The sequence below is a fragment of the Pogona vitticeps genome, chromosome 3 (assembly GCF_051106095.1).
Source record: "Pogona vitticeps strain Pit_001003342236 chromosome 3, PviZW2.1, whole genome shotgun sequence".
Classification (NCBI taxonomy): domain Eukaryota; kingdom Metazoa; phylum Chordata; class Lepidosauria; order Squamata; family Agamidae; genus Pogona; species Pogona vitticeps.
This window is the reverse complement of record NC_135785.1, coordinates 120,658,654-120,675,020: the sequence shown is the minus strand read 5'-3', so window position 1 is coordinate 120,675,020 and position 16,367 is coordinate 120,658,654.

Genomic DNA, 16,367 nt, shown 5'->3' with positions numbered 1-16,367 from the left:
ATGAAAAACAATAGAATAAAAATACAAATAAACGATTCTAAATGATAAAAGCGCTACATTACATTACTTGGGAAGCCAAACAAAAACAGAAGAAGAGGAAAGAGGGGATCAGGAGGTATGTGATGGAAAGGCCTGCCGAAACATCCATGTCTTTAGCTGATTCTTAAAGATACCCAGCGAGGGAGACCCCTATTGTTCCATAGGCGAGGAGGCCCGTTTTCTTGTCTTTTCCTTCCGGACCTCCCTCGGCGTTAGGCTCCTCAGCCTCACCTCCTGGTTCGCACGAGTGACACGGGTAGATCTTGGTGGGAGTAGGCGTTCCGCCAAGTATTGAGGTCCTAAACCATTTAGGGCTTTGTACGTCATCATCAACACTTTGAAGTCGATGCGGAATCGGATGGGCAGCCAATGCAAAGCGGCCAGAGTGGGTGAAATATGTTGGTATTTTTTCACACCACTGAGTAATCTGGCCGCCACATTCTGCACCACTTGTAGTTTCCGCAGCAGCCTCAAAGGTAGCCCCACGTAGAGCGCATTACAGCGGTCTAATCTCGAGATTACGAGCGCATGCACCAAGGTGGCGAGCACCCCCACATCAAGGTAGGACCGCAGCTGGGCTATCTTAGATGGAAAAAGGCAGTGTGGACCACCGACGCCACTGTGATTCCATAGTGAGCGCCGGGTCCAGATGGATACCCAAGCTACAAACCACATCCTTGGCGGGCAGAGTCACCCCCCCAAAAGAGAGGGAGTTTCTCAAATCCCCAGCTGTGGGGGCACCACCCTCAGAACCTCCGTCTTGTCCGGGTTCAGCCTGAGCCCGTTCTCCTGCATCCACTGCAGTACAGCCCCCAGGCAGCGCTGAAGGGACAGGACAGCATCTCCTGCAGTTGGTAAAAAAGAGATGTAGAGCTGGGTGTCATCAGCGTACTGATGACACGAGGCCCCACACCCCCTGATGACCCCTCCCAGCAGCCTCATGTAGATGTTAAACAGCATTGGGGAGATAATCGACCCCTGTGGAACCCCGCAATTGAGGGTCCATGGGGCCGAGACGCTCTCCCCAAGCTAAACTCTCTGGGGACGGTCCTCCAAGAAGGAATGGAGCCAGGAGAGAGCTAGGCCACCTATTCCCAGCTCGGAGAGCCTCCCCAGAAGGAGACCATGGTCAATGGTATCAAAGGCCGCTGAGATATCGAGGAGGGCCAACAGAGACACTTTGCCCCTGTCGGCCTCCCTCAGTAGGTCATCGCACAGGGCAACCAATGCCATCTCTGTACCGTGGTGCGGCCTGAAGCTCGACTGAAATGGATCCAGGGCGTCTGTTTCGTCCAGGAGCGCTTGCAGCTGATCGGCCACCACCCTCTCAACCACCTTGCTTAGGAAAGAAACGTTGGCGACGGGCCTATAGTTGCCAATCTCGTCCGCCGCCAAACTGGGTTTCTTCCTGATGGGCCTAATGAGTGTGTCCGTCAGGGCAGATGGAAATCTGCCCTCAAGGAAAGGCCCATTAATTATGGCCATGGCCCATTCCGTTGTTAAAGGCCTGGCTGATTTGATTAGCCAGGCCGGGCAAGGGTCCAAGGAGGAGGTGGTGGCACGGCAGCGATCAAGCACCCCTGCCACAGTACCAGGCGTAACAGGCTGAAAGGCGTCAAGAATCCGGGCAAGACGGATTGCTGGACATCTCTGCTCGACTCACTGTATTCAAAAAAGGAGAGAGGTCCCGGCGGATGGCCTCCACTTTTGATTTTAAAAATGCTGCAAATTAGTCTGGCGAAAGACTAGGGGGAGGCCGATCACTCAGACCAACTCTGGATAGGTCATGTACTATACGGAATAACTCCACCTGCTGGTTGGACGCTTCGCTTATCTGGTTAGCAAAGTATGCTCAACTAGCAGCCTTTACCTTGGCCAGGTAAAGGTTAGTAGCAACCTTAACAGCTATCCAATTCAAATCCGTTGGGTCCTTTCTCCATTTGCGCTCTAGCTGTCTCCTGACCCGCTTCAATGCCCGGAGATCCTGGTTGAACCAAGGTGCCGGGCGGTCTCTGCGGCAGAGAGGGCATTTAGGAGCGATCATATCTACAGCCCTAGCCGTGGCTGCAAACCAGCCGTCAACCAGAGGCTCGACAGAAGCGCCAGCCAGGTCAGCCGTAACACCTCTCATGGCTTCCTGGAATCCAACTGGATCCAGTAGCCTTCGAGGGCGGACCATGACAATAGGTCCCTGCTCCCTGCAGGGGGGAGGAGCCATGTTGAGGGTGCATTTTATTAGGTGGTGATCCGACCATGATAAGGGTACCAACTCAAGGTCAGTCACCATCGGACCACTCTCGCTCCCATTAGTGGAAAAAACCAGATCAAGTGTGTGGCCACCCACGTGGGTGGGGCCGTTGACATGTTGGGACATGTTCAAGAAGGCCATGGTCTCCAAGAACTCAAGAGCTGGCCCGGAAGTCTCTGTCTCTGCATGCACGTTGAAGTCCCCCAGAACCAGTAGATTCGGGGAATCCAACAATGCCGCTGAGACAAAGTCCACCAGCTCCGGTAGGGAACTGGCTGGGTCGCGGGGAGCACGGTAACCCAGCAAGATCCCAATACCGTCTCTGGCCCCAATTGACATGTGGAGAGCCTCAAAACCCGGCTTTACCACCGAGGAGTGCCTAGCAACCTCCAAGCTGGATTTATAGACAATGGCTACTCCCCCCCCGACCTTCCAGTCTACCCTGGTGTTGGACGGCATAACCGGGTGGACAGATGAGTGCTGGGGGGGGGACCCCCATCTCCGCCAATCCAAGTTTCGGTTATGCATGCCAGGTCTGCATTCTCCTCCAGGATAAGGTCGTGGATTACCTGGGCCTTATTGGATGCATCCAGCTCCAATATAAGATCGTAAATTATTTGGGCCTTGTTGGATACACACCTGGCATTCAACAACACCAGGCATAGAGTGGATGGCCGACTGGATTGGCTACCTCGGTACTGGGGGATGGACCCCATCTCAGAACAATGAACAGCTTTTAGACATGTGCCCATCGTTCTTCTTACACGAGCAGGGATGGGCCAGCACCATATCTCCCCCTACCCGTGACCACTGAGATGTTTTGGGGCCCCTCGCTGGGAGGGCAGGCCCTCCAATCCATCATCCAGGGAAAAAGGGGGGGAGGGAAGGAGAAAAAAGAGAAAGCAAGAGAAAAAAAGAGAAAAAAATAAAGAGTAACTTAATATAAACAAATCAATTAATAATAAAAATGTAATCATATACAGTGTAACAAATAAAAACAATATGCATACATAAACCAATACTGTGTAATAATAATAACTTAAAAAATTATAAAACCTATAAAGCTATCCCCCACATGTATCCCAGGGCTGTCTTTTTCCACTGCACAGCCTAGTTCCAGATTCTTGTATACTAGTTCCAGATTCTTGCACATTAGGTAATTTAAATTGTTATAGAATCTAACATTGTCTATGCAGCACCCTACCGGTCATCACTTCCTCCATGAGAGTAGCAAAACAATTGAAACAGGAAACATCATTCTTATTCATGTACAAGCTATGCAAACAAGAATCCTGGGATATCTGGGTTCTTGCTTGTTGTCGAACTTACAAACGAGGAAAAACATCTCTGCTTCAGACTTATCATCACTATGATATCTGTGCTACCTATGCAATCAATACAAAGTGTTTTCCACTCTACCATGTAAGTCTGTCTCCTTAAAGTCAGAATGAAATCATGACTCAGCAATGTTTTCTTTGTTTACTCCACACATGCATCTGCCAGATAGTAGTTGAAATCCTGTTGCTTAGCTCAGTAACTGAATTCCCAGGGTAGTGTAGTGGATAAAATGATGGACAAGGAATCTGGACAACAGGGTTCAAATCTCCACTTGGCCATGGAAACTCACCGGGGGAGTGGAAATGGTAAAACCGATCCTTAAATGCCTCATTTACCTTGACAGCCGTATTAGGGTCACTATAAGAATACAGAACTGACTGGAAAAGACAACATTGCTTGAAAAGGAGAGCAGTAGGAAGAAATAAAATGAGATAGATTGTCTCAAGAAAGGAAGTGACAGTTGTTAGTTTGCAAGACCTGAGCAGAACTTACTGGAAAAGACAATATTGCTAGGAAGGGAGGACAATAGGAAGATAGAATGACTTAACATGAGATTCCATAAAGAAAACCAATACTTTTGGTTTGCAAGATTTGATCATAGCTGTAATGACAGGATGCTTTGGAGGTCATTGACATAGTCAAGACATATCAGAACTGACTTGATGGCACATATCTTTGGATGTGCTTAAAATTACCAAACAATTGTCTAGTGACAAGAAGGGTGGAATGGCTGAGACTATGACAGGATATGGGCACCAAAGCTATGCTAACATGGAGGAAGACCATCCCTAGCCACAAAGCAAAAAACAGTAATTTCACATGTTAAACAAGCGAGTTTCTGAATATTTTTCTCTATTGTTAAAAAATATCTTTTAAAATACCATTACAACCATTTTCAGAACCATTTTGGTCAGGAAGGAATTAAAATTTTATTGACAGGTTCAAAAGTTCAGATTGTCCCAGACCAGGAGCAGATTTCCCCTTTGAAAACTTGTGTCAAGAGCCTGGTCTTAGCAATCTTGAAAGAATGCTTACTGAAATCATTTAGGGCAAAAAAACAAAAAAAACCACCAAAACCCTTCTGTGCTTTCATAATAGAGAAATACTTGAATAACCCTTACAGTATTGTATGCTAGAAAATACATGAGAAAACATCCCCCCTGGAAGACTGCCACTCTATTACTTTCTTTAAAGCACACCTGGTTTTTAACACTTTAGGAAATCTTTTTTGACTCTGTTTCTGTGTAATTGCTCAGAACTGTCCAAACATCTTCATTCCCTGACCATGAAGCTGCAACAATGTATCTGCTTTACAAAGTTCTTGCTGGGAATCCTCCTCCATGCATGCTCCAAACAAATTTGCTCTTTTTCTCATTTGAAAGGCCTTCTTTTGAACAGTTGTAAAGAAATTCTTCTGGTCCTTGGCAATGGAAACTAATAAAGCTTTTAAAAGAATCTTCTGGCAGGAGAGCAAGTCATAAAACACAGAAGCATCACAGGCTTCGCTGTGATAAGAATCTGAAGAAAACCAACTGAAGTGTGTGATAAGGCATTTGTGGTGTCTTACCCATAGCTGTGGAGATTCTGAATCCAGAAAGTATATTGAAATCCAAACTGGAGCTCTTTTTAGAAATAGTGCTTTATTCTGGGGCCAGATTTTAATAAGACAGGCCTAAACAATAGTGGGACAATATTCATTTACAGTGGTGCCCCGCATAGCGACGATAATCCGTTCCAAAAAAATTGGCGCTATACGGATTCATTGCTATGCGGAACAAAAAAGCCCATAGGAATGCATTAAAACACGTTTAATGCGTTCCTATGGGCAAAAAACTCACCGTTATGCGGAAATCCTCCATACAGCCGCCATTTTCGCTGCCCGGTAAGCGAGGAAAGGGCGCGAAAACACTGCGGGTGGGCATTTTGGAACTGCCAATCAGCTGTTAGAAAAAACATCGCTATGCAAAAATCGGTAAGCGAAACAGCTTACTGATTGTCGCAAAGCGATTTTACCATTTAAAACATCACAAAAAACATTGCTATGCAGATTCGTCGTTAAATGAATCACTCGTTAAGCGAGGCACCACTGTATTTGTACATAATTAAGAAGATTAAACCCTTGCTACATATTAATGCTTTCTAGTTCCATGCAATCAAGGAAGTGTTGAGCTTCTGTTTCTGAAATAGGAGGTCTATATGGCAGATGGCATTCTGCTTTAAAGTAAAAGGGATCTCCAAAGCCAGTTGGTAAAAAAAAGATAAATATTTGGACACTCACGCTTTGGGTGTGTCAAAAAGAGCCATTGAAATCAATCAGATGTAAAGGTGTATGTAGGAGGGAAGAAGCCCATAACATGTTTTTTAAATGGTTATGGCAGTCCATTGAAACCTCTCTAGTTTGGGCCTGGGCACCTCCTAAACACAGGCCTCATTCAGAGGCCCACCGTTAGAATAGGGAGTCCTCTGTGCCCCATTATGTGCCTGACAGGGCTTTGAAAGAACATATTTATTTTCAAGTCATTTTGAAAGCAAAATATTTTTGCTGAAACCTGTTCTAAATTAAGTGAGGGGAGCTCACTAAACACAAGGTGAAATTCTATTATATCCATTTCTGCTAGCTTTAAATGTGTCGCAACATTTAAAACCTATTGCCAAGAAAGCTAATCTCACAGTGAAACCAGAGCCTTCCCCTAGAATGCTGTATTACCCAGACCTCTGACAGGCCTATTCAGGGAGGCCTTCCTGATGTGTTGTGGCGATTCTGAAAGCAAAGAATTGCAAGAAATGCAATTTAATCCCAAAGTCATTACCTAAATGCTGAGATAGGATAGGGATTACCACCAATGTAAATGAGATATGAGACAGCCAATGGATTACAGGACCCTTTCTTTAGGATAACTTCAGCAAATAGGCTAAGATAAGGAAATCTTTGTAATTACATGGAGCTACGGTGGTCAATTCTTACTTTTAAATACTGAAGGGATCCAGAGAAAAGAAAGTCAGAAGCCCCCTACATGTGTTATTCAGTACAAAATTAAGTATTTCCTTTTTAATTCTACACAATCAATAGAAGAGCATCACACCAAATGAAAAGATGAAGGCTGACTACATGTCCCTTTGTGACTGGTATCATTTCATCATTTGGGTAATATCATTTCCAAATTAAATTTTATGGTCCATTACATACGAGCTCAAACACTTTTCTAATGGAATCTTAAATGGAACTGACTTGCTTTGCGTGGGGTTTGTCTCTCAGTTAAGATGTTATTTAGTTCTAATTATCAGATAATGAACTCAGGAAATTTAACTTTTAATATTTATATGTCATAAGTCTATTGCACTTTGGTTAAGGTTTTAAATTAAAAATTACCATGGACAGAATACTCAATGGATATTCTTCCTGTGTGAGAAGTCAGATGCAGAGCACCACTCTAGCTGGTGAGGATGGTTACTGTTTATCTAAAAAATATTCCTTAAGCCCCTGAAACAAGCCAAAGATAAACAGAGAAATGAAGTGCAAGCTCTTTTCACCAAGCGGGAGAAAGAGAACAGCATCTTTCGGATTTATATCTATTGGCCCCTGGGGCATGTGAAACTACAGGGTTCTAGCAATTTTACTGTCTGGTGAATAAAATATTCTTGATGGGAAGAAGTAGTTCTTGCTGTTTATTATAGTGTTAGGTTGAAATAATAACAGTAGAAATAGTTTTCTTCCTCAGCACACTAGCCTTCAAATACGGGCATGGGCCTTTTACTTACAATCTTATTAACTTTGTTTATTATATTTCTTATTTGTTGTTCAAATACTTTAAATTTTTAACAGTAAAATCCGGTATCGACAAATTACTGAATCACCTTAAATATAAACAGTTCAGTCAGGATATATAACATGATGCAGTTCAAAGACGCAGTTGCTGTGATTTCAATTAAACATCAGAGAAAACTGTTCTGTGTTGAATGCCCCCTTAAAAACAGCCACAGAGAGAGGGAACTATATATCCTTGGGCAACAGAGAATGATTCTTGTTGTTTGAAATGCTAATCTTTCAAAATATACATGTTGTATATTTGACACATGTATTTAGACACAGATATATCTCTGATGCAGAAATTCAGAAAGGTCCCTTGTTTGGACTACACTTGCCAGAACACTATACTTAGCCTCGGCATACTTTGCAAAAATATAAATTCCTCAGCTCTTCTCTGAGTTTTATTGGGTTCCTCATTCACCTGGGATGAAGGACCAGATGAGAGTTTGCAAAGGAATGATGCTTCTGAGCTGAGACTGCAGCCCTCCACATACTGCTTCACAGTTAACTCCCTTATGCAGTGTGCACATGTTGAGGTGCAAAACTGCGGCTCCATTTGGTGCACAACCTTTTTCCTATTGCTTCAAGGGCATTACTACAGGCCCAGCTGTATGTTACAGATAATCACTAGAAGGGAGCATTCCTTAAGTGCCGATTGTGTGTGACAGGAATAGCAAGAACTTTTATCATCTCCCATAATTTGCAGATATCTTCCTTTGTTTTATGATTGGTCTTCAGGCCATAAGCACCTCATTCCTTCCTAAATCTGATTTCTCAGGTGAGAAACAACAACAATGTGCTGTCAAGTCAGTTTTGACTTATGGTGACCCTTTTCAGGGTTTTCTAAGTGCAGGGTAGGCAGAAGTGGTTTACCAGTCCCCTCTTCTGGGGGGTGTCTTGGGACTGTGCAGCTTGCTCAAGAACTCCCAACCTCTGGCTCCACAACTAGACACCGAACCCACTGAGCTAGTCCCTTAATTGCATATTTTGAACTCTAACATGGTTGCAGCTGTTATGATGGATAATGGGCAGTGTCAGGACCAAATCTCCCTAAGGAGCATGGGTCCTTCGGTCACGGAGTTCCTCAGCCACAAATCTACCACCTTTACACTGGGGCAAGTCCTCAACCTCCAGCAGTGCGTAGCCTTTGCGCCTTAAAAGAACACTTTACTTTTAATCAGTACTTTGCAAGCACAGACACATGAGCTTTGTGATTCTTAAGAATTCACAACAGTTCAGTTAAGTAGGCTTTCTCTGGTAGCTAGTTAATGGCCATTACCACTCCTCTGGATTTAGCCAAACCCTGCTGATCCAAGAAACAATCCTTGGTGAAGATATTTATAATTATGGAGAGGCGGAGCTTGACTGCAGTGAAGCCAGCAGCACCCGGTGAACAGCTCCGGGGAAAACTGGACCGTTCGGCCTGCCCGTCCCTCCAAGAAGGGGGCGACGGAAGGGGATGTCAGGAGAGGCACCTCCAAGCAGATGAGCCCAGAAGGGTAGAAGATTTGGCAGCAACCGGGTCTTTCTTCTCTCTGAAAATTCATCTATGCGCAGACCGGAGACGGGAGGCCATATCTTATGGCAGAAAGCTGTGGGAAAACTCCACCCCCAACTTCCCGAGGAAGGAGAACAGAAACAACAGCAAAGTAAGCCTCTGATTTATGAATAACCTCATCAATATTTTGAAGAAAATAAAGTGAAAAATATTTGACCAAAAGGAGAGAGGGGAAGCGGCAAGCTAGCATACCAGCTTGTCTTTTTTTTTTTCTTTCCTAAAATAAACTCTGATAAATAACAAGCTGGCCAAGGTCAGACACATTGCAAGAAAAACTTTGTGTTTCTGGAAAAAATCCCAGGAGAAATATTGTTCAAGAGGGACCGAATTCTTGTCAGAGCTGTGCAATCTGGACTTCCCTTACTGAGTGGACTTTGAAAATAAAACCACATCTTTGGAGCAGGAGGCACAGACTTTCGGGAATAAAAAATAAGCAAGGAATTATCAGCGTGGCGACACAGATGAAAGAGGGGGAGAAGGAAACCGAACGGGACTTTGAAAACAGAAGTGTTTTTGGTTTTGGAAGAAAGAATAAAGCCACGGGAAATGACAGTAAACTATTAATTTAGCAGCGACGGGAGCTCAGCAGAACAGACGGAGGACCGAAGAAAATTAGAGCTGGAGTTATTACAGGACTACGATGGTTTTTTTTTCTTTTTAGAAGAGACTGATTTCCTGTTTGACGTTTACTGTGGACCCTCTCTTGGCTGGACTGTGTAGATTCTGAATATATTGTGATAATTTCTGGGCAAGGAGGGGGAGGACATACTTAGTGGGAATGCTGTCAGACAAAGAATGGATGGTTACCATGCGAATGGCAAAAACAGGATTTCAGCAGATATTTCAGAAACTTGGAGAGTTAGAAGACCTGATGAAGGGGAAACCACTAGAGGCTAAACAGCAATTGAATGAAATTGAAACTCCAGAACAGTTTTTATTGAGAGAGATGTCAGGTAACATGGTTGGTAACATAGAGGGGATTAGAAGTTTCCACGTGGGATACTCAGCTACAATAGTCAGAAAAGGCGATGTTAAAAATCAGACTATTGTTTTGGATTTAACTTTATCTCCCCAAGATTGGAAGAAAATAGAGACACAGAAATGGGGAAAATGTACTGAGAAAATATGGGAAGTGCCAGAAATGGATAGCTTTCCAGATAGGCTGATAGGTCCATGGCAGAAAGAAAATCAAAGAGGGGATGTGTTCTATAATTGGCCTCGATTTTATGATAGAGTTGGAATAACTTAGACTTAAATTAAAACATGAATATAAGCGGATATATGGAGGATAATCAAATAGAATTTTTTTGTACTGGAAAATGAGTGGATCAGAGGCATACATACTTAATATGAATAGAATGGATGATTATATACTGTGTTCTCCTATCCTCAAACCTTTTTTTCCATCCCTTGTATTCCCTTTTACCTTCTGTATTCCCTATCCCATGCCTAGTAGTTTGAAAATAAAAATAATCCAAAAAAAAAAAAGATATTTATAATTATGTTTTGTTAGGAAAATATAGTTTCATAGAAACAGTTTGTTTTGCTCAAGCATTAGCATAAAGAACATATTCAAAAGATTACCATAGTTAAATACAACAACTACAAAACTATTTTTTTTTGTTGGCTGTTAGTACCGTAATCATGGTATTCTTTTCTACATGTACGCAAATTCTTTTAAGTATTTGGTCTTGTTCAACCCTTCCTAAAATGTATGTCATTCAGACAGTGCCCAAATCTTCTTTCCCTCTACTTGTACTTGGCAGTACTATTGCCAAGCCAACTATCTTATATTTCTGGCTCAATGAAGAACATTTCTTTTTAAACTTACTTTGTTCTTCTCCCGTTCATTAAGATCATCTTAAATCCTGATCCAGTCTTCTGAAGTATTAGCTCCTTCCCCCATTTGTATCACCTGCAAATTTGATGAACATCCCATGCAGTCTCCCAAGGACTCCCATTCAGTTCTGTAGTTCTGTAAATCTATGATTCTATATATATGTATACCATGCTTTTGCTATGATAATCAAATTAGTAGGTCTTATTTAGTTCATTTTCCCCCCATTGTTTTATTCCTAACCTTCATACATGCCTCATGCTTCTCAGACTGTGCTGATGGCTCTTCTGCATGTCAATGGGAGTTTTTAAAACATTTGAACATTAAATACATCTTAGATGTGGTTTCAAGAAATGATAATTTCGGCAAATTAAAAATGGATATAAGACGAGCAAAACATCATGTTTCATTTTACTTGCCTGGAGAAACCCAGAGTTCTGCATCTTTTTTGATGCATTTTGTTTGTTTGTTTGTTTATTGCCCTACCGCCAATGGACAGTAAGATTGGTTTCAAGATCTACTTTGGTTTAGCATAAGGAGATGCAATAGAACATGGATCTTATGAGGGAATGAAGCTAGGAGGGGCAAAGCAAGGGTATTCTGAAGTCTTCCGTGTGATATAAGAAATCCAGTTTCAACTAATAAGGATCAGCAGCTCTTCTTCTATACTGGAGAAGTAGCTCTGCTTCATCAAACATGGGACATGAAAACTGGAGATAAATATGGACAATACAAAGCATGCTGTATTCTGTCTGTACTGATCTTTGATTCTTTTTGCTTCATTTGATTTTATTTTGAAGACGTGAACCCCAAAAAGTCTTTGCTCACCTCTTAATACATTGGGGAATGTGCTCTGTTTGCGATTAAGCAAAGATGTATGATTTAACAAATGAACAAATTATCTTTCCATTTCTAATTGATTTAAAAACAATTGCTTTCCTGTTGCTTCACAGGAGGCTGAGTCTTTAATTGTCACAAGGTCACTTTGTAAGTTTTAATTGCTGGGTGCTGTTCTGTCCTTTCATGGCTTTCAAGGTGATAAATGGCTCTTCAGTTCAAAAGCTAGTCTATATAAACAAGCTTATCTCTGCCCATAGTCTTTAATGAAAAATGAGTTGTGAGTATCATTGTTAATCACAGTAATTGTTAATGTTAAGAGGGCTGGTATTATGAGTTTTCCTATTAGACTTTCAATTCATTATTTAAAATGAACAATCTAGTAGCCATCTAGACCATTCTAATTTTAATTATCCAGTGGCTGCATTTCAAGGAATCCTTTTCTTCAAGGAGATTAACAAAACCTTGCTGAGATGCACCAAAGAGTTTGGCTCACCAATGGCTGCCTTGGTGTTTACATGGAGTGAGTTGATAGCTGCACTTCTAAACTATGGTTAAGAGGATTTGCTCCTAAATAATCATGGCTGCCAGTAGCAGGAAAAAGGATCATGTATTATACATGTTTGTGTGTATGTGTGTGTGTGTGTGTGTGTGAGAGAGAGAGAGAGAGACAGAGACAGAGAGAGAGAGACAGAGAGAGAGACAGAGAGTGACAGAGAGAGAGATCGACGGAGACACACACAGAGAGAGGCTTGCTCTGCAAAATAATATGAAAACATGGACACAAAGAGCCATAAGCAGAGAAGACATCGAATCTGGAGATGGAATAGGGTGGTGAGATGCTCAAAAGCTTTGTGCCTGTTCAACAAGACAGAAGATGAAGTTGTCAATGATCTATCCAGATCTACCCGAGTCACCCGACATAGCCAGCAGGGATGGCTGAGGGGACTGACGCCGAGGGAGGCCCAGAAGGAGAAAACAAGAAACCGGGCCTTCTTGGCGGTTGCCCCTCGGCTGTGGAACACACTTCCCACTGAAATTCGGCTGGCACCCTCGCTGGGTGTGTTCAAAAACCAACTAAAAACATGGTTATTCAGACAGGCCTTCCCCCCAGTCACTTAAGTTCTTTTTTTCCCCTTTTTTCTGGTTCTTAATGTTGCCATCTTGGATAGTATTAATTATAATAATTGCATTATGCTAGTTATTTTTCTACATTGTTTTAATGTGTTTTAATATTTGTAAGCCGCCCCGAGTAGACGTTGTCTAGAGGGGCGGGGTAAAAATTGAATGAATGAATGAATGAATGAATGAATGAATGAATGAATAAATAAATAAATAAATAAATAAATAAATAAATAAATAAATAAATAAATAAATAAATAAATAAATAAATAAAGTGTAAAGGGAAAGGAAGGCTTTAGAAATTTGGTTTTGCCCACACTGCAACTAAACATTCAAATGGAAATATCAGGAAAGCAGTGGGATGCGAGTTTTGATACGAAGGCATAGAGATGAGAGCCATCCCCATATAGGTGGCAATGAAAAGTGTAGCTTGCAGTGACGTCACTGAAGGACAAGTTGTAAAAAAAAAAAAGGCCAGGCAAGAAAGCAGCACTTAGGCAGTTAGGAAGAAAACTAACTTAGGACAGAAACACAAAGACATAGTGAAGAACACAGCTAAGTATTAGAAACTCATCAATTATATCAAAGTAACAGAGAGATTTTTCTAAGACATAGATGACTGTTGTTGGTTCAGGGTGACTCAGGAAAGTGAGTAGCTGGTTAAGTAAGCAAAATCATGCAAAAGTACTCCTCACTACCACTGCCATTTGGAAATCCAGCGGTGGTGTAGAATCAAGCAGCACTGTGCCCTCATGACAGAGGTCAAACCATCCAACTGAGCCATGACCAGAAAGATCTATGCTGACCCAAAAAAGATGCTGAAGGTAGAGGTTACACCACCAGCAGCTTGAGTAACTGGTCCAGGAGACCAGGTGGGGGGGGGCAGTTCCAGTGAAAAAACGCACAACAGCCTGGCACTACCGGCCCTCATTGACAGGGGTCAAGTGGCTGGGGCCTGTGACTGCATCTTGGCCCCAGCTTTGAATTTTGGACCATGAGGGTGGCTACTGAGTACAACTCAGCTCCAAACACAGACAGTAGGCAATAAGGGGCTAGTGTGAGGAACAAAGACACTACTTGGATTTGAGGTATAGGGGAACAATGATGTGTGGTCTCAGAATATACCCTGCTACCTTGCCCAAGAAAGAAAAGCAACTTATCCAAGTGACCAAAATCCATGGAGGCTATGGTCAAAGAGACTGTGCCACACACCCTGGAATAAAGAGGCAAGACACAAGTGCTGGATTAACTAGGGCCACACTTTATTGAACTGATAACTTTAACTCTTGGTATTATCAAGCAGGGGCCTACGTTAGTGTGGGATCAGGTTTGAGGCAAAAGGTCTCAACCACATTTGGGTGAATCCCACGCCTCATTGTTGCACGGTCCCTTGGATAGCATGACGCTGGCCGGCGCCTAATGCCATCCAAGTGATCCCCCTCTCGTTGGTGACCCTCAGTCCCGGGAGAGCCCCAGCATGTCCTCCCCTGTAGTGCTGTAACCTCACAATCCATAGCACCATGAGGTCAGACGGGCTATCACCTCCCTTAAACTCACTGGGCACTCACCAATCCTTGTTCTTACCACACGACCCAACAGGGTGACCAAGGAATGAACCCCCTTAATTTCAAAAGCAACTACCTATACCAGAGTGGGACAGGTGAAAAACCCTGCCAACTCCAACCCAATCCAGGTAGCAAGTAAAAAATTCCTATCCAGCCCCCAAAATGGGCGACTAGTTAGACTCACACTAGACTAAGGGTGGGTGGGTAGGAAGAAAGCCTGGAAAAAGAGGCTGGGAAGGAGGGTGAGCTATATACCACACTCCCAAGCCCAGGCCCCTAAACACCAGGATGCAATGTCACATCTTGCCTCATCCTGGAGGGGGAGGGGCAAAGAAGCTCCACTCTGTCGATGCTGTGCATGCTGGCAGAACCGCCATTAGTGGAGGTGTCAGGATTCATAGATGTGCATACAGAAAGCTGTCGGGTTTGATTAATTTTGAATTCTATGAGGGAGCACCTCCTTCCTTCCTTCCTTCCTTCCTTCCTTCCTTCCTTCCTTCCTTCCTTCCTTCCTTCCTTCCTTCCTTCCTTCCTTCCTTCCTTCCTTCCTTCCTTCCTTCCTTCCTTCATCGGTAACGTAATCAAACATGAAAGGGATCAACTCATTTGAGTTCTTTCATTTTGTTTTTCCCCATTTGTATTATTGTTTTTCTACCCTTCAAGTTGTAACCAACTTGTAGTGACCTTAATAGGGTTTTCAAGGGAAATGAAATATTGAAGGAGTTGTTTCACCACTTCCACCACTACAGGAAGTTTCTGTGGCTAAGTGGGGATTTGTATACAGGCCTCCAGAGTCTTAATCTGTTACTCTATCAACTGCCTCAACCTGGACATTCTATATTGTAATTCCCTGTACATACTGTATTTATCTGTAGGTAGCTATCTAAAGTTAGTATTAAAATAATAAAACAATGGCTGAAATCCTTTTGTGCATTTATGCAAATGGCAACTCAGATAAGGCCTATGTAGATTTCTTGCCTTACAATTCATTTCCAAAAATTACACCATTTCTGTAACTGCAGAACACAATTTCAGCCGATATTATTTTCAGCTAATGGAATTTATCTTATTGCATATGAGCATTGTGGTGCTGGAAGAGACTGTTGAGAGTCCCCTGGACTGCAAAGAGAACAAACCTATCCATTCTAAAGGAAATCAACCCTGAGTGCTCACTGGAAGGACAGATCCTGAAGCTGAGGCTCCAATATTTTGGCCATCCCATGAGAAAAAACGACTCCCTGGAAAAGACCCTGATGTTGGGAAAGTGTGAAGGCAAAAGGAGAAGGGGATGACAGAGGAAGAGATGGTTGGTCAGTGTCATCAAAGTGACCAACATTAATTTGACCAAACTCCGGGAGGCAGTGGAAGACAGGAGGGCCTGCCGTGCTTTGGTCCATGGAGTCACAAAGAGTTGGACACGACTTAAGAACTAAACAACAAAATATGAGTATTAGGGCTTAAGTTATTCTTGATTTGAAGTTCCCCTGTGTAGAATTGCATGGAAAGCTTCTTCTTTTAAAATTCACTTGCTCTTACAATATCTATAAATAAGTTGTAGGAGCATCATGACCACCAAGCCATATTTTTGCTATTAGGAACAATTATTAAAAAATTTAACTTCAGTAAGAATAAAATTTCTACAGTCTATTGTGAAGTTGTTCTATATTACCCACAAGGTGGAATAGTCAAATTTTAATGTTATAGCACACAAAGAGAAGCCTCAGACTCAAATGTTACTCATGTCTAAATTCCCTTGGAAACCATGGTGTAACTTTACCAGTAACTGACTAGTTGCATTGGTTTCAGTGCAATTTCCGAATAACTTTCATTAGCTATTTTGCTTCACTCAGTTGGACCAGCACTGTGCAGTGAGTCAGGTCTAGGTCCCTACTTTGTTATACATTTAAGTGCATAGATTATGCACAACCTTACATTAACATGTTTTTGTTTTAGATAAAAAGGAAAATCGGAATGTACAATAAATTTTCATTCTCAGAGGTTTTGGGATTTATGAA